The sequence below is a fragment of the Zootoca vivipara genome, chromosome 6 (assembly GCF_965207765.1).
Source record: "Zootoca vivipara chromosome 6, rZooViv2.hap1.1, whole genome shotgun sequence".
NCBI classification, from domain to species: Eukaryota; Metazoa; Chordata; class Lepidosauria; order Squamata; family Lacertidae; genus Zootoca; species Zootoca vivipara.
Window position 1 is genome coordinate 73,420,369 of NC_142589.1, and position 22,945 is coordinate 73,443,313.

The following is a 22,945-nucleotide window of genomic DNA, read 5'->3' on the forward strand; positions in this document are numbered from 1 at the left end:
GGAGGTCATCATCGGAGTGTGCACATACTACATTGTCATCAGCATACTGAAGCTCTGTGACGGAATTTGCGGTAGCCTTACTCTTTGTTTTCAGCCTACTCAGATTAAAGAGCTTTCCATCTGTTCAATATATGATTTCTATTCCAGAGGGGAGTTTCCCTTCAACAATTGCCAACATGGCAATGAAAATAATGAATAGAGTTGGGACAATAATGCAACCCTGTTTAACACGTGTCCCCAACAGCAGATGTAGAACATAACCATCAGGTTTACTAGCCATCCATAGACAAATTCATGGAGGATAAGGGTAATCCTTTTTCCCGCTCACACCCATGTCTACCCCTACCCTCCTTTTGTGCATATCCCCCTGCCCCCCCTGATGTAATCCAGCCTGTGGTAACTTCCTGCCTCTTGCTTGTGCCACATGCTGCAACTACAAAGGCTTCTTCCCACCTTCCTCCAATTTATGAAGCCACCAACCCCTCCTATTCTGCAGCCTCTTTATGGTCTTGCTTTTGATTCACCATGTCCCCAGCCCTGCTACACCTTCCATTTTCACACACACCCTTACACACCTGTTTTCAGCTGCTCTTCCTATTCCTCTCCTGCTCTTTACTTATGCCAACTCTCCCTTGCAAACATCTCTCATTTCCACCTTTTCTCTTCTCTCCTATACCGCAGTCTCCTTTGCACACGCATCATTATCCAGCTACACTTGCTTTTTCTTCTTCCCTGGCTTTTTTAACACTCCCTTTGTTACACAAAAAGTGGGATTGCTGCTGCAGCTAATCCCCCCTTACTAAGAGACTCACAATCTCACTAGGTTCTGCTAGGTTCTCTCGGTCAGAGCAGGGAAATAACTGGTATATAAAAAGCAAAGAAGGCTAAGTATGCAGCCTTCTTTCAACCTCTCTATGGAAACAGAACAGAGGACCTCAAACATTGAGTTTGTTTGTTTTTTATTAAAAAAAATGTTTCGGACTCTCCAGCACATACGCAAGAAATCCCTCCCCACCAACAGCAGCAGAACACAGACATACGACAGTTAAACTCCACAAAAACAGGATTCCCCTTTTCTGCAACTTTTCTGCAACTCTTCTAAATCTACAATACCCTTTTTGAGTTGAGGTGAATGTACACAATAATGCAAGTATTGTCACAGCATATACCGTATTTCTATACCGGTGTCAATGATATTGACATTTTATATTCAGTTCCTTTCCTGATGAGCCTAGGTGTGGAATTTCCCTTTTTCACAACTGCTGTATGGAGAAATGTTGGAGGATATGCATGTATGTAAGTACTGTATGTATGTATTTTAATCTTTGTTTTTATAAAGTTGGATTTATTGTTTAATGTGTTTGTGTACAAACACACACACACACACACACACACAGAGAGAGAGAGAGAGAGAGAGAGAGAGAGAGAGAGAGAGAGAGAGAGAGATATGCATATATTAATTTGGGTCTCCCCCCCCCATGCGTCCCTAATTGCAATACATAAATTTAAAAGATTTCTGCACTTAAAATACTGCAGTTTTGTGTGTTTCCTCTAATAACGTTCACACCAGACCAGGAGGAAATGCTCAAGCAGTGGGATAGCTCACTTGGCAGAGCATGAGACTGGTTTGTGGGTGTGAACCCCATGTTGAGCTAAAGATGCCTGCATTGCAAAGAGCTGGTCAGCCAGAGAATAAGGGACGGGCAGAAATGGAAACATGTAGGTTTGGGATTTCTGGGGGTGCCTTTATAAAATTGCTTGACATTTACAGTGGGAGGGTTATGCCACAAAAGTGACCAGCCTCCACTGCTCTTGAAGCTAATTAGTGGAGATCCCAGGTGGGAGATGGCTATTGGGCTCATGCCTTGTTTTCTGGGGTTAGGTGCTCTGGGAGTAGAATGCTGAACTAGAGGGGCTTTTGATGGAACCCATCAGAAATCCTCTTATGTTCCTGACTCCTGAATCTCACTGGCTCTCCAGAGTTCTGCTAAACAGTAGTAGTACGCATTGAGTGCCTAGAGCTGTGTGGCAAATCTCCAAAAAGCAGCTACACATGCAACCAGCGGACTGCATTTTAGAGCTTTCTTCAATCTTTCCTCTTGATAAGTTGGGTGGGAAGCTTTATACTGTATTTGTTTGAACTTTTGTGATGCCCTTATGATATTGTAAGCAACTCAACGATTTCTTTGAAATATGGAGTGGTATAAACATTTTATAAATCAATAAAATAACTAACCATTGTCCATTTGTTCCTTTTAAAAGCACTGCCCTTTGCCACTGCAGCTAACAAATATTCTTAATTTGATGAATACAGACACAGAACACAGTTTTTTTTGCCACACCAATTTTTTTTAATTATGACCCCTAGACCAAATTTTCATGACACTGTGCCCCCCAAGCCCCACATTCCTACTTTAGCTTCTCTATTCCCTGCATCCCATTCACCCGCCACTAAAAGCCAAATAGAGGACTCAGGGGTCCTGTGAATTGCAGTCGCTCTTCCTCTTCCACCACCAGGCAAGCAACCTTCACCTCCACTGCTGCAAGAAACAGTGAGGTCCAAAAGGAAGAAGACATTGTTCTCTCCTAACTACCCTTCAAAGTCGAGCTGCTCAGAGATAGGCAGAGTATCACTGCATCGTGCTCGGGTTATAGTCCCTGAAAGGGCATTAATATGCATTGACATTTTGGACAATGCACAAAATGTTGGTGTTGCACAGCCGTAGAAATGCTTGTCAGGATTTGCACTGTCATCTAGTAAAGAAAAAGAGACATTTTCACATGAGTGTCGGGGTAGTAAACGGGTGAGTTTGTGTACATAAGAGAGAGATTAGGAACATTTTAATTTTTATTAAGGGTATTGAGCAAGTATAGAAAACATCTCAGAATCATACAATTTGACATGGATGTTTAAAACTTTGAAAAGAAATATCGATTTTTAAAATTATGGGACAGGGGCCCATCTTCATCAATACTGCTTTCCAGATCTGGGCTCCATGGCTGCCTTTATTTCTACTATAAGGTTAGTGAAAACTTTATTTTAAAAGGCAGTTTTACACATGATTAAACAGATTATTTTGCTTTCTTTCTCATACCCCACCCCAGAAATATGGAGTCTCATCTATATACATGCAAAGCAAAGATCATTTAACGCAGTTATGGTTTCAGAAAATTAGACGTTCCCTCTACCAATACACATAGAGCATTTTCCTGCAGAAAGCCACAAACAGAGCAAGAGAGCAGCCCACCACCCTGTCTCCACCTCATTGGCTGGCAGTGCTACTTACCATGAGCAAGAATAAACTCTATGCACTGAGTCTCAGCATTATAACACTTGATGGTCTCTGAGCCCTTACAGGCTTCTGAGAGAGAAGGGAAACAGGTTGGACACTCCTGGCCATTTAAGGTACGGTTTATCTCTGTGAAAAGCAACCACTAAAATCAGCACACAGTTTCAGCCCATATCTTTCTTTCTTTCTTTCTTTCTTTCTTTCTTTCTTTCTTTCTTTCGCTACAGTGTAATAATATTTTATTAAATTTTCAAAAAAATAATATATATACATCAATGCATAATAAATATGTCTTTTTCAGACTTCCCACCCTTTTTTCCATGGTGTTTTTACTTATTCCCCTCTGTTGCACAATACCTTCTATCTCTTATACCAACACATCAATAATTTATTCTTTAATTACTTCTGTTACTCATATTTCAAATCCTGCTCATGAGTTCATCATACTATAATATTTCTTTAAATAGTTTGAAACTGGCTTCCATTCTTCCACAAAGCGATCATCGTTAGATTCTCTTATTTTGGCTGTTAACTTTGCCAATTCTGCATAGTCCATCACCTTACTTATCCATTCATCCTTGGTGGTAACTTCTACTCCCTTCCTTTTTTGTAGATAGAGAATCCTACCCACTCTTGTTTCATACATAATCAACTTTATCATATATTTTGGAACTACCTTCCCTATAATCTCCAGGAGAAAATTTCCCAGAGGTGATGAGATAAAAAGTTGTCTAAAGTGTGTGTTTGTGTGTGTGTGTGTGTGTGTGTATGTATATATATATATATATATATATATATATATATATATATATATACACATATACATATACATACACACACACACACACACACACACAAACAAACACACACTTTAGACAACTTTTTATCTCATCATATAGATTTCCCAAAAACAACATTGCCCATGCATCCATTTTTATATTATGTCTTAGATCTTTAGCCCATTGTATCATTGCAGGTTAACCAGTTCATCTTTTATTTCCCATTCTTGTAACATTTTATACATTTTTAAATCAATTTATCTCTTCCTTCAAGCAGAACCTTTTCAATCCTTAAAAGCTTTTAATACATGTTTTCAAAAATACACGTTAATTTGAAAATATTGGGAAAGTCCTTTTCACTTTACTTCCTTTGATCTGAGGAGCATTACTGAAATGCATTACAGCCTCCTGTCCCCCAAGGTCATGGTTGAGGGATCCTGCAACACCATATAAGAAGAGCCAGGATGTAACCTTGTAGCTGGTGTACAGCTACACCAGCTACAAGCTCCAGAGGTGGAGTTGCTACTTGGTAAACAGCATTTCCATGTGCTCTGGCTTCCATCAGAGAGTCCCATTGCGCTAGAAGCGGTTTCATCATGTTGGCCACATGATCCAGAAAGTTATCTGCAGACAAACGCCAACTCCCTCAGCCTCAAAAGTGAGATGAGTACTGCACGCCATAGTCAATTTTTTACTGGACTTAACCGCCCAAAGGTCCTTTACCTTTTACCTTACTACAGTACGTGGTATCATGGGGACCACCTTTGGTGTCCTCTAACCAGCTACAGGGAAGCTGTAACCTATCTTGGGCTTCATCGAAGATCTCCAATGCCATCTGTTTGATATTGTATGTATAAGGGCAACCAAGGAAAACCCCTAAGGCCTCAATGCTATTTATGCTCGAAGGATATATACAAATACACATATACTTACTTTGAAGGTATATGCCGATGCACTTCACACCCTGACAGCACTCCCTGAAACTCCATATATAATGACCTTCTCTTGTGGTGAAACTGTAGCCCTCTGAGGAGCAATCTGTAGCACATCCCTCTTCAATTTTGGTCTTACGAAAGCCATCTGTGAGAGAGCATCAGAAAGAATACCTACATCAGCAAAAATTCAAATCATTAGTCTCCTGAATGAATTTTTGTGATGTTCCCTTATATAGATAACATTGGGCAAATAGGCTAATAATGAGGGGGGGGGGAATCTGTAAGTACTGAATTTAGCAAGCTAATCCTGAAAGTAGTTTCTTCTGGAATCACCCTTATAAGTACAGTATATATTCTTCTTCCGAATCATGTGAATATTCCAGGATAGTTCCTTAAAAAGCTGCATTTAACGAGACAAATTTGACTTGTTTTTCTGCACACACAAAATGGCAAGGGCTTGCAGTAGGTTGATCTGCCACCCATCTGATATCCAGCTGGCTGACTCAAGAAGCTGTCTTATACTATGTAATAAATTTCTCAGAGAGTTTTCTCAGTTTCTACAGTTTTCTCTTTCCTCTAATTTTCTGATTCTCTTGATGTCACATCTGACTGGCTATCTCAAGGTAAAAAGTCTTTTTCCATGCATCTTTCTGTGGGGAAATGCATAAAAAAGTATTTCTGTGCCTTCAGCTGCTGTCAGAGTGCTTGCTCTCAGAATGAGTGGTGGGGTGGCTTTGAGTACAATATTCATTTGATGGGGCCAGGATCAAGTAAATTCAGATTGATCTGAGAATCTCCATTCCATCCCTCCTTTCCAGGAGTGCAGGTTGCAGCCCAGCATGACAGCGGATGGGTTTGCTGTGTGGTGGTTTTCAGCATCAGCTTGCTGTGCCAGGCAGTTCAAAGATGATGGGAGGACAGGGAAGTGGCCTCGTAGACTTGCTCAATGTTTGTATAACACTGCAAATGAAAGAGACATGTGTAGAGGGGAGTTGTTGATCCCACATGAGTTAACAGGAACTAGAGGAAGATGAACCATGTGATGCACCAAGATTTGCAATCCCAATGCAGTTGTGACATTCAACACCCTGGGTCCATGCACAAAGAGGGGCTTTTGGCTGGCCAGATGAAGTTTACTTCTGAGCTGCTGTCTGCAACATGTGAGTAATGGACATTCTTAATAGCACGCCAGACAAGTTCCATGTTTTTGTAGGTTTGGCAGTGATTTGGCGGTCACAACTTTGTTTAGCTGAAATTGCCTTGTACTGGATCCTTACTGGAAATGATGATGGAGAAAATAATAAATTCATAAAATGGCATCATTCAAATGATTCCATTTTCTTTTAAGGCTATGGCCTAGCTAAACCAACAAGGTATGTGCCTGCCCACATTTTACAATACAGAACTAGGTGCCTCCATTTCAGGAAATCCCTTTTACATGTCAGGAGTCAGATAACTGGGGCACTGCTGAGTGATTAGCAGCTGTCTGAATGACCAAGACAGACAAAGAAAGTTGTTGTTACACCAGGAGAGATAAATGGCTTTACCATCAGAGAAACTGGAAGGTGAGTGCAGATGGCTGAGCTGAAAGGGAGGGGCTGAGTGCACAGCAAGAAGCCCCTAACAAATGGTGTTGGGGTGGGGGGAATGGAGAAAGTGGAGAGAAGCGGACTAATATTAAGATCTGCTGGAATCCTTGGAGAAAAATTCATCACATCGGACTGGAAAAGGACTGTCTTGGACATTTAATGATACTAATAATAATTCAAGAGCTACTTTTGTACTTCAGCAACTTCTTTTCCAGTCTATTTCTGAAATTCTTTTGTAATTCTTTTGTAATAAGACAGCTACTTTGAGATCTTGTATAGAATTGATTACTGGATTGATTACTGCATGAATTAAGAAATCGTTACAGAATTAAAATAACAGAAGAATTTAGGAGAGAGTTAAGTGCGCAGAGTAATGAAACTTGTCATGTTCGACTTAGCAATGGATGAACTTAATCTTTTCTTTTTGGTGTGTATGTATGGTGTATAAAGTGTTAATTATTAGACTGCCTTTTGATGATTGGTGCATATTGCTTTGTTTTCTATTTGTTTTGTTATGTTTTTAAAATTAACAAAGCATTAAAAATTTAAAAAGTAAAAAATATTCTACCTAAGAAAGGTACCATGTTGAAATGAATATGGAACCAATTCCCTTTTTTTTAAAAAAAATGGGGTATTGATAGAGAAAATAATATTTTCATAGAACTGTATCGTTTGGATTATACCTCCAGTCTCTGAACCCTTTGAATTTACCCAACAATGGGATGGAAAGCCCCCCTCCCCCAAAGCCTCATGCCATCTGGGAAGACTGCAATCTTTGTCTCTACACCCAGCTCAGGGGCTCAGGAAAAAGAGAAACCCTTACCAGTAGCTTCTTGGGGTTTGTTAGCTGTTGCCATAGGTGAACCCTAACGTTGGTCACCCCCAACTGTCTTTCAACCATCAGGTGGACTGATTGATCACTGGTTACATAATCAGTGCCTGCACCAAACCTGCTTTCAACAGCAATCTATAAAGTTGTGGACTAATCTGAACCCAAGACATGTCTCCTTGTATTCATCATTGGCACTTCATCCACACACTTAGGTTTAATCTGACACAAAGTCTTTATACTCACTCATAGTATTGACATAATAATGAGTAAAGCAAGCGCCATTTTCGATGGTGCAAGTTTCTCCTGCTCCTTTTTCATCTGGTTTCTTTACTTTACACTTCACAGCTATCACTGCAAAGAGAAAAGAAGAAGAAATATTCAGTGCTGAATATATCAGTTCCTCAGTCATTGAGAAATGGAATCTACATTCCCACCTGGATCCAAGGCAGACATGAGCAATCTTATTGGTCTCAAGAGCCACATGAGCGGTTGGAGGCTGCATGCGCACTGACACACTTCTTTCCCCTATCTCACACACAGGAACATCTCCAGACACAAAGATGGAGAAACACACAGCCTTCATCCATTTTACATCCAGCTTACACTCAAGCAGGGACATTTTCAGGCCGTGAGGTGCACAATGGAATTTCAGCAGTCCCATTGCATACTTTCATATGCAGCTCCCATGCTGTATGTGAAGAAAGCCAACCTCATGAAACAGAAGTGCACTCCACAAGGCTGTCTTCCAAAATTTGGAGTCCAGATTCCCAGTATTCCAATATTTTTAGCTTCATTCATCCCTTTTAGAGCCAATGTCAGTTTGCCTTCTCTACCCCACTGCATATCCCCTCCCACATTTGAAAAAGCAATTCAAGATTGCAGCTTCCTACTCACCTGGAGAAAGGTTGGCCAAGAAGAGACAAGTACTCAGGAAGATCTTCATAGTGCTGGAGAGATCAAGAGCTGAGGAGCACTCAGTTCAAAGAAGCTGGCAACTGATGGAGGAAGAGGCTGACTTGGAGGTATTTATAGGCCAAGAAGAGGAGTCCTAGGCAGAACTGGTCCAGTGAGGGGGTGGGAAATGATGACACTAGAGATTGCATGCTTTCCCAAACATCTTGTAATTTTATATTAGAACACAAAGCACTGCATAGAAATTGGATTAAGTCATTTTGGGGAACTGTATGAAGCTGCCTCTTCCATTTCATTCTCAGGGATAAGAAACAGATATTTTAAGTACTTGAATCACCTTTGGAAGCCCATGAAAATTCACCAAACAAATTTCCTCTCTGTCCCACCTCAATTTAAACACAATGCCTCTGGGAACCACTCTTACAGAACCATGATTCTTCAGAAAGTGCACTGAATGAAAACCACTTTGAGGCAATTAGGGTTTGACTGCTATTAGAATATTTCCTACCAAGTTCAAGTACTCTATTATTTCAACTTCTTGCATCTACCCTTCTGGGGAAAATCCTTCGTGGATAACCACACCTTGTCCCCCACCCTTATTGATTCCCCCTGTTGCCTATGTTTATCTGCCCCTCTCTTGTATGCCTCCTTATCCAAGTTCAGCTGCTCCCTTAACAAACTATTCAGGGCTGCCATCTCCTCCATTAATTCCTCTGCCACCGGCACCGACAGTCTGTCTGCTTGTGAAGGAAATATGTGTGGATGGCGTCCATGATTGATGAAGAAGGGAGTTTGCTGAGTAGACACGTGCAGGGTGTTGTTATATGTAAACTCCTCCATCTTTTTGATAGTTCACATAGCACTGAAGGTACTGCTGCAATGTGGCCTTGGTCCTTTGTGATTCCCCATTCGTCTGTGGGTGCCTAGCCGAAGTGAGGCACACCTATACTTTGAGCAATTGCATGAGTTCCCTCCAAAATTGTGAGGTATACTGCGGCCCGCGGTCTGAGATCACCCTCAAAGGTGATCTATGCAAATGAAGAGCTGTACTCTCCTGTACCATGGGCAGCCTCTTACATGGCACAAAGTGAGCCGTCTTGGTGAACAAATCTACTACCACCCAAATCAGTCTGCCACTGTGACTCTGGTAGGTTGGTGATGAAGTCCATAGCTATCGCTTCCCACGGACCTTGTGGTTTCATCAGTGGTTGCAGTAACCCAGCGGGCACCTTTCTGGGTCTTTTGGCCCACTGACAGGTCTCACAGGCTTTTACATACTACTTGGTCTCCCCTCTCACTCTTGAACACCAGAATGCCTCGTCACTTGGTATAGTGTCTTATACCAGGGTCCCTAAACTAAGGCCCAGGGGCCGGATGCGGCCCAATCGCCTTCTAAATCTGGCCCGCGGACGGTCCAGGAATCAGTGTGTTTTTACATGAGTAGAATGTGTCCTTTTATTTAAAATGCATCTCTGGGTTATTTGTGGAGCATAGGAATTAATCCATATTCCCCCCCCCCCCCAAAAAAATATAGTCCGGCCCCCCACAAGGTCTGAGAGACAGTGGATCAGCCCCCTGCTGAAAAAGTTCGCTGACCCCTATCTTATACTGTCCAAAATGTCCACCTCATCATGGCACTGTTGTAGGACCTTGGCTCACAGTTCCCCTTCCGGAATATAGCAAGCCATCCTTTCCCTTGTATCCCTCAGCACTGTCTGCAGCAGCACCTCTAGCTTGCTCTCCACAAACTCAGCTTCCGCTGTCTTCCATTGGAACTTGGATGTCTGTGCCACAGTGCACTGCTAACTGCAGTTGCTTCAGGATAAGCCGACACACGGGAATCGGTGTTTCTCCTTGATACTCCAGCTTTCTGGAAAGGGCATCCACACCCTGGTTCTGACTGCTGGCCATGTACTGCACTCTGAAGTTGAACCTGGCAAAAAACTGCACCCACCGAATTTGCCTTTGGTTCAGAATATTGCCTACCAAGTTCAAGTGGCTAGAACAGGGGTAGGCAACCTAAGGCCCATGGGCCAGCTGCAGCCCAATCGCCTTCTCAATCCAGCCCACCGACGGTCTGGGAATCAGCGTGTTTTTACATGAGTAGAATGTGTCCTTTTATTTAATATGCATCTCTGGGTTATTTGTGGGGCATAGGAATTCGTGTCGCGAATTCCTTCACAGCACTTTAGCAGAAATGTTAAGAGTTCCAGGTTCTTTAGTGCAGTATATTTATTGTGAGCTATATACAAATATCTACAGGCAGTTCATACACAAGCAGTTGATACACTCTCTAAACCTCTCACTGACCACACCCTTCTACAACACCACCACAAACACTGCTGGATAGGTTTCCCTTTTAAACCACTGACAGCCAATCAACTGACAGGACATTACTGCTGAGTCATTCTGCACTTCTATAGAAAGTATTGCATCAGCCAGTTTCACTTTATTAGTACACTCAGGCCTGCAGACTTACTATTTCACACAGCATTCTGTGGATCCCAACAATTCGTTCATTTTTTTCTTCAAAATATAGTCTGGCCACCACATGGTCTGAGGAACAGTGGACCGGCCCACGGCTGAAAAAGGTTGCTAACCCCTGGGCTAGAACAAACACCAACTTGCAGATACTGAACAAAGAATTCAAAGGTCTTAGTTACATAGGATAGTGACTCATGTTGTTTATGCACATCAAAATTATTTCCCTAGCATCATTAATCTCATCATGACTCCATCAATAACACAAGGCTATATTTTTTACTGAAGAATGCTGAGTCACATAACAGGAATTCAGCTATCTTCAACATATAATAACAACAACAATAATTTTATTATTTATACCCTGCCCACCTGCCTGCATTTCCCCAGCCACTCTGGGCGGCCTACAACATATCTAAAAACATAATAAAAACATCAAGCCTTAAGAACTTCCCTTCAGATGTTTAATAAAATTTGTGTCATTCTTTACCTCCCTGATATCTAATGAGAGGATGTTCCTTTAGGACTGGTGTTATTGTTGGGAGATTCATTCCCCGTCTGCAGTCATAGGATTGTTGTGTATCATATGCAGGGCTGGCTCTAGGTAGAGTCCTGGTGGCGTGGGGCGCCAGGGCGCTGGGCCGGTAGGCAGGGCGCCGTGCAGCAAAGCCGCGCGGAAGCCATGCTGCGCTCTGCGAGGGCGGGGGCACCGGAGCGATCTCCGCCCCTCAGCGCCAGGGCGCGCGACCTGCTCGAGACTGCCCTGATCATATGACTGTATGTGTTTTCATTCCACAGAGTGGATGTGACGTAAACAGGATGTTTGTCTTACTGTCTTCCTAAGTGGGACTGTTGTTTCCTTTGTTCTCTCTCTTTACTGCCTGTGATGCTAGAGAGAGAGGGAGCCATGATGAAAAGCTCCGAGTCTGTTTATATGTAAATAAACTAGCTTAGCCAGAATGCTGTGCTGATGAGTCTGTCACGCAACTGTGCAAACCTCTGCAGATCCCTAAAATGTGCTGGTGCTTCACATCACCAGTCACTGTAATGTTCGGGCTGAAGAACGCTCAAGAAGCTCCCGAACGATCTCCCAGGAGGGAGGGGACATGCCAGACGGGTATGTGTGTCTGCCATGGCCTTACTTACGAGTAAGCACCCTCCTGGACATGCCAACAAGTTATATGTTCCTGGCGGCCACTCCAGGTTACCAGTCTAGCTACCGCATTCTAGATTAATTGTAGATTCTGGGTCACCTTCAAAGGTAGCCCCACGTAGCGGGAGAAAACTAGAGCACACACTACTATGGTAAGACAGTCTGCGGGCAGGTAGGGTCTCAGTCTGTGTACCATATGGAGCTGATAGACAGCTGCCCTGGACAGAGAATTGACCTGCACCTCTATGGACAGCTGTGAGTCCAAAATGACTCCCAGGCTGTGCACCTGGTTTTTCAGGGGCACAGTTACCCAATTCAGGTCCAGTGAGCCGGTTATTGCTATTTTCAATGTTCTTAATGTTTCTCAACCTTTTCAGATTGTTTCTTTCTTTCTTTTTTAAAAAGGAAAATATTAATATACATTTTTCTTTCACTATGGAAAACTATTTGAATATTCAGCCTGGGTTCCTTTGGGAGGAATGATGGGATGGAACTTTAAAAAATAAAACATAGAAAAATGATTTTAAAAATCTGCTCCATGCAGATGATGCAGTCTCCTCTCTTATGGTTTACTTAGACTCCAGATAGAGAGATAGGAGCTGCATTTGGCTCCCAGGCCAGGGTATCCCAACCCCAGATACAGATTATAAAAGGGCTTCATAGTCTCTCAAACTGTTGTCTCTTTTGGCTTCCCTCACTCAGCCACATGAGCAATTGTGTCAAATTAGGGAAAATGATGAAACCACAGATGTTCAGCAGGTACATTACGGAACAACTCTTCTTCAGCAGGTACACTGGGTGAGTCCCACTTGGAGCCAATTATGAGTTTGGCTGCTGTAAGATTTCCTGTAAATTTCAGCTGTCCAGAACTTGCAACAGCCTGCTAAATCAGGCCATCTGTTCAAGAAAACCATTTTCACAGTGTCCAACCATACAGGTATGCCTGGCATAGTCAGAAAGCAGGACCTGAGAACATCACCACTCTCCCCACAACTGGTTCCCAGCAGCAGATATTAAGAGCCAAACTGCCCCAAACGGCAGACATAGAACTTAACCATCAAGTTTAGAAGCCATCAATACACAAATTCATGGAGGATGAGTGTAATCCGCAATTTAGCACATCCAAGTTTTTGACCATCATTACTTCTTCTGATAACAAATTCCAAAGATTAAATACTTGCTGTGTGATGCAGTTATTGCTTCCATCTGTCCTGAAGTTTCCATCCTCCGGTATCATTGCATGTCCATAGGTTCTATTGTTATGAGAGAAGGCTACTAGACACAATGGCTACATTTCATTTGGTATGAAAGCCAAGAAGCCTCTGGGGGTCTGCTCTGCTCTTGCCTTTTTTAAAAGCTGTCCCAAAGGCATCTGCTTCAACTCTCTGAGAACAGGATGCTGGACGTTCTACAGGGGAGGCTCCACTGCCAAGAAGGCCCTCTGCCTGGTTCCCTGTAACTTTACTTCTTGCAGTCAAGGAACTGCCAGAAGACCCTCAGAAGTGGACCTGAATGATGGGGGTGAGGATGCTCCTTCAGGTATACTGGGCCGAGGGCGTTTAGGGCTTTAAAGGTCAGCACAAACACTTTGAATTGTGCTCAGAAGCATACTGGGAGCCAATGTAGGTCTTTCGGGATTGGTGTTATATGCTCTCAGGGGGCCACCCCAGGTCACCAGTCTAGCTGCCACATTCTGGATTAATTGTAGATTCTGGGTCACCTTCAAAGGTAGCCCCACGTAGAGCGCATTGCAGTAGTCCAAGTGGGAGATAGCTAGAACGTGCACCACTCTGGCGAGAAAGTCTGTGGACTGGTAAGGTCTCAGCCTGTGTACTAGATGGAGCTGGTAGACAGCTGCCATGGACACAGAATTGACCTGCACCTCCATGGACAGCTGTGAGTCCAAAATAATTCCCAGGCTGTGCACCTAGTCTTTCAGGGGCACAGTTACCCCGTTCAGGTCCAGGGAGCCAGTTATTGCTATTTTCAATGTTCTTAATGTTTCTCAACCTTTTCAGATTGTTTCTTTTAAAAAATAATAATCAGAGTATACATTTTGGTTTTATATTTACAAGTGTCTTTTTTGTGTTGTCTCCTGTCCTTGTTCCTTAGGAGGAATGCTGGGGTTGCAATACATGTTAATAAATGAATATGGCTCAATACAAAATACTGATCCTTCAAGGATTCTATGTCTAACACCTATTCTGCTTCTTGCAGATTTCTACCAGAACTGGCTTCTTATCCAATAACACCTAGGCATCCTCAGGAGTCTTTCACTATGAAAAACAATTTGAATATTCAGCCTGGATTCCTGTGGGAGGAATGATAGGATGGAACTTTAATAAATAAATCAGATAAAAATTGAAGTCTCAACTGTCCTGCTCCATGTAGATTATAAAGGGGATGCATCGTCTCTCAAAGTCTCCTCTCTTATGGTTTATTGAGACCCCAGATAGAGAGATCGGAGCTGCATTTGGCTCCCAGGCCAGGGTATCCCAACCCCAGATACAGATTATAAAAGGGCTTCATAGTCTCCCAAACTGTTGTCTCTTTTGGCTTCCTTCACTCAGCCATGCGAGCAATTGTGTCAAATTAGAGAAAATGATGAAACCACAGTTTTTCAGCAGGTACATATTGGAATGACTCTTCTTCAGCAGGTACACTGGGTGAGTCCCACTTGGAGCCAATTATGAGTTTGGCTGCTGTAAGGAGATTGCCTGTAAATTTCAGCTGGCCAGAACTTGCAACAGCCTGCTAAATCAGGCCATCTGTTCAAGAAAACCATTTTGATAGAGGCCAACCAGATGCCTGGCATAGCCAGCAAGCAGGAACTGAGAACACAACTCTCCCCACATCTGGTTCCCAGCAGCAGACATTCAGAGCCAACTTGCCCCAAATGGCAGACATAGAACTAAAACATCAAGTTTAGAAGCCATCAATACACAAATTCATGGAAGATGAGAGTAATTCGCAATTTAGCACATCCAAGTTGTTGCCAACCATTACTTCTTCTGATACCAAATTCCAAATATTAAATACTTGCTGTGTGATGCAGTTATTGCCTCTATCTGTCCTGAAGTTTCCATCCTCCCGTTTCATTGCATGCCCATAGGATCTATTGTTATGAGAGAAGGCTACTAGACACAATGGCTACATTTCATTTGGTATGAAAGCCAAGAAGCCTCTGGGAGTCTGCTCCTGCCTTGTTTTCAGGTTGATCCAAAGACATCTGCTTCAGTTCTCTGAGAACAGGATGCTGAACTACAGGTGAAACCCGGAAAATTAGAATATCATCGAAAAGTGCATTTATTTCAGTAATGCAACTTAAAAGGTGAAGCCAATATATGAGATAGATGCATGATATGCAAAGCAAGATATGTCAAGCCTTTATTGGTTGTAATTGTAATTATTTGTCATTAGGCGGGTCAATTATAAATGGAATGTAATTAATGAAATGTAATAGCGATGTTCTCCTTCATGGATCACTGCCTTGTCGTGGCGAAGGGGCTTGAATAACTCAGAGAAGCTATGAGCTATGCCGTGCAGGGCCACCCAAGACGGACAGGTCATAGCTGAGAGTTTAGACTAAATGTGATCCACCTGGAGAAGGAACTGGCAAACCACTCCAGTATTTTGCCAAGAAAACTGCATGGACAAAGACAACAGGCATATAAAAGTTATGACACTGGAAGATGAGCCCCTCAGGTCGGAAGGCATCCAACATGTTACTGAGGAAGAGTGGAGGACAAGTACAAGTAGATTCAGAGCTGATGAAGCGGCTGGGCCAAAGCCGAAAGGTCGCTTAGTTGCGGATATGCCTGGAAGCGAAAGGAAAGTCCAATGCTATAAAGAAAAATATTGCATAGGAACCTGGAATGTAAGAACCATGGATAAAGGTAAGGTGGATGTGGTCAAAAATGAGATGGCAAGAATAAATAATGACATCCTGGACATCAGTGAACTAAAATGGTCAGGAATGGGCGAATTCAGTTCAGATGACCATCATATCTACTACTGTGGGCAAGAATCCCGTGGAAGAAATGGAGTGGCCCGCATAGTCAACAAAAGAGTGGTGTACTGGGATGCAATCTCAAAAATGATAGAATGATCTCGATACGAATCCAAGGCAGACCTTTTAACATCACAGTAATCCAAGTTTATGCACCAACTATCGGTGCTGAAGAAAGTGAAATTGACCAATTGACCAATTACAACACCTTCTAGAAATTACACCAGAGAAGGATATTCTTCTCATTATAGGGGATTGGAATGCTAAAGTAGGGAATCAAGAGATAGAAGGAACAACTAGCAAGCATAGCTCCCTTTTCTCGCGAGGAAGCCTATTCAGCATAAGGGAATTTCCCTTAAAAAAAGGGATAATTTGGCAGCTATGCTGGCAAGTTTGGCCTTGGAGTTCAAAATGAAGCAGTGCAAAGACTAATAGAGTTCTGGCAAGAGAACAAGTTGGTCATCACAAACACTCCTTTCCAACAAAAGAGATGACTCTACACTTGGATATCACCAGATGGGCAGCATCGAAATCAGATTGATTATATACTCTGCAGCCAAAGATGGAGAAGCTCTATACAGTCAGCAAAAACAAGACCTGGAGCTGACTGTGGCTCAGATCACCAGCTTCTTATATCAAAATTCCAGCTTAAACTGAAGAAAGTAGGACACAATCTAAATCAAATCCCTTATGAATACACAGTGGAAGTGAGGAACAGGTTTAAGGATTTAGATTTGGTGGACAGAGTGCCTGAAGAACTATGGATGGAGGCTCGTAACATTATACAGGAGGCAGCAACGAAAACCATCCCAATGAAAAGGAAACCCAAGAAAGCATAGTGGCTGTCCAAGGAGGCCTTACAAATAGCAGGGGAGAGAAGGCAAGCAAAATGTGAGGGAGATAGTGAAAGATACAGGAAACTGAATGCAGATTTCCAAAAAATAGCAAGGAGAGAAAAGAGGGCCTTCTTAAATGAGCAATGCAAAGAAATAAAGGATAACAACAGAATGGGAAAAACCAGAGATTTGTTCATAAAAATTGGAGATATGAAAGGAACATTTCGTACAAAGATTACCATAATAAAGGACAAAAGTGGAAAGGACCTAACAGAAGCAGAAGACATCAAGAAGAGGAATTATACCAGAAAGATATGGAGGTCTTGTACACCCCAGGTAGTGTGGTTGCTGACCTTGAGCCAGACATCCTGGAGAGTGAAGTCAAATAGGCCTTAGAAAGCACTGCTAATAACAAGGCCAGTGGAAGTGATGGTATTCCAGCTGAACTATTTAAAATTTTAAAAGATGATGCTATCGAGGTGCTACACTCAATATGCCAGCAAGTTTGGAAAACTCAGCAATGGCCAGAGGATTGGAGAAGATCAGTCTACATCCCAATCCCAAAGAAGGGCAGTGCCAAAGAATTATCCAATTACCACACAATTGCACTCATTTCACACACCAGTAAGGCTATGCTTAAAATTCTACAAGGCAGGCTTAAGCAGTATGTGGACCGAGAACTCCCAGAAGTGCAAGCTGGATTTCGAAGGGGCAGAGGAACCAGAGACCAAATTGCAAACATGCGCTGGATTATGGAGAAAGCTAGAGAGTTCCAGAAAAACATCTACTTCTGCTTCATTGACTACGCAAAAGCATTTGACCACAGCAAACTATGGCAAGTTCTTAAAGAAATGGGAGTGCCTGATCACCTCATCTGTCTCCTGAGAAATCTCTATGTGGGACAAGAAGCTACAGTTAGAACTGGACATGGAATAACTGATTGGTTCAAAATTGGGAAAGGAGTACGACAAGGTTGTATATTGTCTCCCTGCTTATTTAACTTATATGCAGAATTCATCACGCGAAAGGCTGGACTGGATGAATCCCAAGCCAGAATTAAGATTGCCGGAAGAAATATCAACAACCTCAGATATGCTAATGACACAACCTTGAGGGCAGAAAGTGAGGAGGAATTAAAGAATCTTTTAATGAGGGTGAAAGAGGAGAGCACAAAATACAGTCTGAAGCTCAACATCAAAAAAACCAAGATCATGGCCACTGGTCCCATCACCTCCTGGCAAATAGAAGAGAAAGAAATGGAGGCAGTGAGAGATTTTACTTTCTTGGGTTCCATGATCACCGCAGATGGTGACAGCAGTCATGAAATTAAAAGACACCTGCTGCTTGGGAGAAAAGCAATGACAAACCTAGACAGCATCTTAAAAAGCAGAGACATCACCTTGCCGACAAAGGTCCGTATAGTTAAAGCTATGGTTTTCCCAGTAGTGATGTATGGAAGTGAGAGCTGGACCATAAAGAAGGCTGATCGCCAAAGAATTGATGCTTTTGAATTATGGTGCTGGAGGAGACTCTTGAGAGTCCCATGGACTGCAAGAAGATCAAACCTATCCATTCTTAAGGAAATCAGCCCTGAGTGCTCACTGGAAGGACAGATCGTGAAGCTGAGGCTCCAATACTTTGGCCACCTCATGAGAAGAGAAGACTCCCTGGAAAAGACCATGATGTTGGGAAAGATGGAGGGCACTAGGAGAAGGGAACGACAGAGGACGAGATGGTTGGACAGTGTTCTCGAAGCTACCAACATGAGTCTGACCAAACTGTGGGAGGCAGTGGAAGAGAGGAGTGCCTGGCGTGCTCTGGTCCATGGGGTCACGAAGAGTCGGACACAACTAAACGACTAAACAACAACAACAACAACAATAGCAATGTTTATTTTTGTTTATTTTTGTATTATTGTAACTCTTTGTTTTATTACTGTGGAATTTCCAAAAGGAAGCATTTGTAAAAATTAAAAGAAAAATAAATAATAATAAGGTGCATTACTGAAATAAATGCACTTTGATGATATTCAAATTTTCTGAGTTTCACCTGTAGATGAGCCTTTTGTGTAGTCCAGAAGGGATCCTCTTGTTGGAAAAGAAACAAAATGAATTAGTATTAAAGAAATATGAAGAAATAAAAGAACATTTATCGGATTGGCTACAATATTTTCAAATAAATCAAAGATTTATAGCAGATAAAAAATTGGGACTTGCAAAAGAAAAATCTAAATTTGAAATAGAATTGATTCAAAGGAAAGGAAAATATACTTCAAATATTTTTGACCTGCTACTAGAATGGGAACTTAAAGAAGAGCAAACTAAATCAACGATGATAAAATGGGCCCAGGATTTTGGATACAATGTCCCAATAGAACATTGGGAAAAACTTTGGAAGCAAGATATGAAATTTACTGCCTGCTATAATTTAAAAGAAAATATATTAAAAATGATGTACAGGTGGTACCAAACACCGGAGAAAATAGCCAATATGTTTAAAAACAATTCAGACCTTTGTTGGAGATGTAAAAGAGAAAAAGGATCCATGATAAATATGTGGTGGGGCTGCCCTATGATAAGTAACTATTGGAGTATGATATATTATGAGTTGCAAAAATTATTAAAAAACACATTTAGGAAGAAACCTGAGATATTTTTGTTAAATTTAATACCGGAGGAAATTAAATAATCAAAAAGAGTATTACTTATGTACGGGATAGTAGCGGCAAGGATCCTGATAGCTAGAAATTGGAAATCAGAGAAGGTACCAAATATAGCAGAATGGCAAACGTTAATGGTAGAATATATCCAGCTGGCAACAACATCTGCAAGAATAAGAGAGCAAACAAAACAAAAAGTGAAGAAAGAATGGGAGATATTTGAAGAATATCTAATGAAAAATGGAATATCGAAATCCCTAATAGCGGGTTTAGGCTGAACCTGAGTTACAATACATGAATGAAAAAATAAGTAGTTAACTTATCTATGAATGTGCAAGAAATTAGGAATTATAGAAGTTACAGACGGAATAATTGGAAGACCAATCTTTATTTTTATCTCTTTACAAAAAAAAATTTCTTTTTTCTTTTTTTTCTCTTTTTATTTTTGTCCTTTTTGTCTTTTTTGATCCTTTATATATTCCTCTTTTTTGAATGTGTGAATATTTGTGTATCTTGTATTGATTGTATTTATGCCTTTTTAAACAATAAAGATATTTCAAAAATAAAAAAAAGAAGGGATCCTCTTATGTCCCGGACTCCTGACTCCTCAGTGCATCTTCAGTGGCCTATCAAATAATACTAATCTGCCCTGGTTGCCAAGAACTATGTAGCAAATTTTTGCACTATAGCCCCAAATCAGCTGAAGTTAAATACAGTATCAACCTCTTGATAAGTAGATTGGGTGGGTAGATTTTTGGACTTCTTTGTGACATTTCCATGATGTTACATAGGCTTTCTGCTGCTCCCTCTGCTCATCAGATTGCTAGACCTGCCCATTCCCACCCCACGCAGCTACTACTGGCCACGAGTTTAACCCATGTCTGAGACCTTTTCTCTCTTCTATTCTGCAGGCCTGCTTTGCACCCATTTCCCCTTTTACACCCCATGCCTCCACCCCTTCTTTTTGTGCAACCCTCTTGGAAGGGAAGCCAGCGTGTGGTTGCCTTCTGTATCTTCCTCCTGCCACAGATTACAACTAATATGCCCTTTCTCACCTTCCACCCAATTTGGAAGCCACCCCCTCCTATTCTGCAGACTGCCCCTGCTTTTGTATTCACTATGTCCCCATGCCTGCTGCTCCCTTCTTTTTTTGCAACCCTCTTGGCACAGTTATTGTGTGTTTTACTTTGCTCATCTCAACTTTCCCTTCCACACAGCCCCTCCATTTCCACTCCTTCACCTCTCTCCTACTGTCTCTGCATTCTCCTTTGCAGAAATGTGCATGCAAACACACCACTATCACCATCACCCCTTACTTTCCTCTTCTTTATTTTTGTATGCTCCGTTGCACACAGGCCATACCCCTTTCGAGGTTTCCTCTTATCTGCTTTTCTGCAGCCTGTATTAGCCACACACCCTAGGTTGATATGCTATTGTATGTTGAAGTTTATTTGAATCTTATACAGAAGGCTGTCGGCTGGTTGCTCAGTTAGAAAAGATTAAGTTCAGCTTATTGCAGTTGCGTGTTTCTGTGTGTTCCCAGTCGCCAGTCTAGCTGTTGCATTCTGAATTAGATGTAGTTTCCGGGTCACCTTCAAAGCAGGGCCTTAGCTAGGGGGTGGCAAGAGGGGAGCACAAAATCAAAGTCGGTGCCTTTCCTGAAATTGGCACCCCAGCATTGCCGGAGGCTCTGGACTGCTTCCGGCATGGTCCAAGGCTCTCAGCACTGCTAGGTCACCATTTTCATGCTCAGGGCCATGCCGGAGGTGGGGTGGGGAGAGCAGCGCTCATGCCAGGCAACCAACGCTCCGTCTAAACCTACAGCACCGGTACTCAAGCCAATCTGCCACCACAACCAAACCTGGTGACCACCTCTGCGCCAGCTCCGCCTCCCCACCATCATATGCCCAACCTGCCTTCCTGCTCTGCTCTCAGGTGCATTTAGAGCCACGGTGACACTGGCAAGCGAGGGCAAGGCTGGGCAGGTGTTGGGTTTTGATGCGCTTGGGACTCCTGCCAGTTTGTTGTTCCTACTCGGGAGCAGGGTTCTTGCTTGGGGGTGGTGTAGAGGGCCCACACCAAATTAAATATGGACACTAAATGCATTACGTATAGAGAATTGTTGCTTGAATCAGAAAACCAATTAAAATTGAAAGAATTTAACGAAATTAGAGAGAACGTAACAGACTGCCTTCAATACTTTCAGCTAAAGACACAACCTTACAAGGAGCCGCTCGGGACTTCGTGGAAAGCATGGCCTCCATGGGGCTGTCCCTCCCTGAATAAGTCTGGCCCAACTCATAGCCGCGGACATGCCTTGGACCTGGTGTTTACCTTTATGGATGTTGGAGATCTGACATTAAGTAAAAGCGAAACAAAAGAAGTGCCATGGTCAGATCACTTTCTGGTGCAACTGGACTTCTCCGCAACCCTTCCCCTCTGCAGGGAGGTGGGATCGATTCAGATGGTCCGCCCCCACTACTTAATGGATCCAATTGGTTTCCAGAGAGTGGTAGGGGATGTTTTATCCCATGTTGATGGCCTTTCAGCTGATTCCCTGGTGGCCCGCTGGAATGCGGAGCTAACCAGGGATATTGACTGTCTGGCTCCAAAGCGCCCTCTCTGATTGCATGGAGCCTGGACAGCCCTGTGGTTTTCCCCAGAGCTGAGGGCAATGAAACAGCCGTTGAGATGGCTAGAGCGCCGGTGGCGAAAAACTCATTCTGAATCAGACCGAACATGGGCTAGAGCTCAACTTTGAGCCTACCAAGTGGCAATGGCAACGGCGAAGAGGACCTTCTTCACCGTTTCTATCACATCTGCAGAAAACAGCAGCAGGAGACTCTTTCAGGTGGTTCGCAATTTAGCGGAACCACCTGCTCCATCCGGGCCCAGTACGGGCCACATGATATCCTGCAATGCTTTTGCAAAATTTTTGCAGATAAAGTCGCTTAGATTCGGGAAGAGGTAGACTCCACCGTGGGAGCAGGGCCGGGGCGGGGGAGCGCTAGAGTCCTGTCTAGTCAATTTGTGTGGAATCAATTCCAATCTGTTACCTCTGAGGATGTGGACAGGCTGCTTGGACGAGTGAAACCAACCACCTGTCTCCTTGACCCTTGCCCATCCTGGCTTATAAAAGCTAGCCGGGAAGGGCTGGGCGATGGGCTTTGCGGGTTGGTGAATGCTTCTCTCTGTGAGGGAGCCTTCCCAGACCCACTGAAAGAGGCGGTTATTAAACCACTTCTTAAAAAACCGTCTTTAGATGCGGCCAATATGGCCAACTATCGCCCAGTCTCAAATCTTCCATTCCTGGGCAAGGTTTTTTTTTTTTAAGATTAAAATAAGCTTTATTTCTTCTCTTAAAAACATAACAAATTCATAAATGATAAACAATTATAAACAAACAAATACAAACCTATAAACACAAAAACAAACTAACTAACAAACAAAATTATACAAGTCAACAATAA

At 42.6% G+C, this 22,945-nt stretch overlaps 1 protein-coding gene across 1 annotated transcript in view; it reads right to left on the reverse strand.

Annotated features, from left to right (window-relative positions):
- The window catches only part of LOC148685453 (uncharacterized), a 47,780-nt gene that overhangs the window by 12,233 nt on the left and 12,602 nt on the right, over positions 1-22,945 (reverse strand). The window lies entirely within an intron of this gene.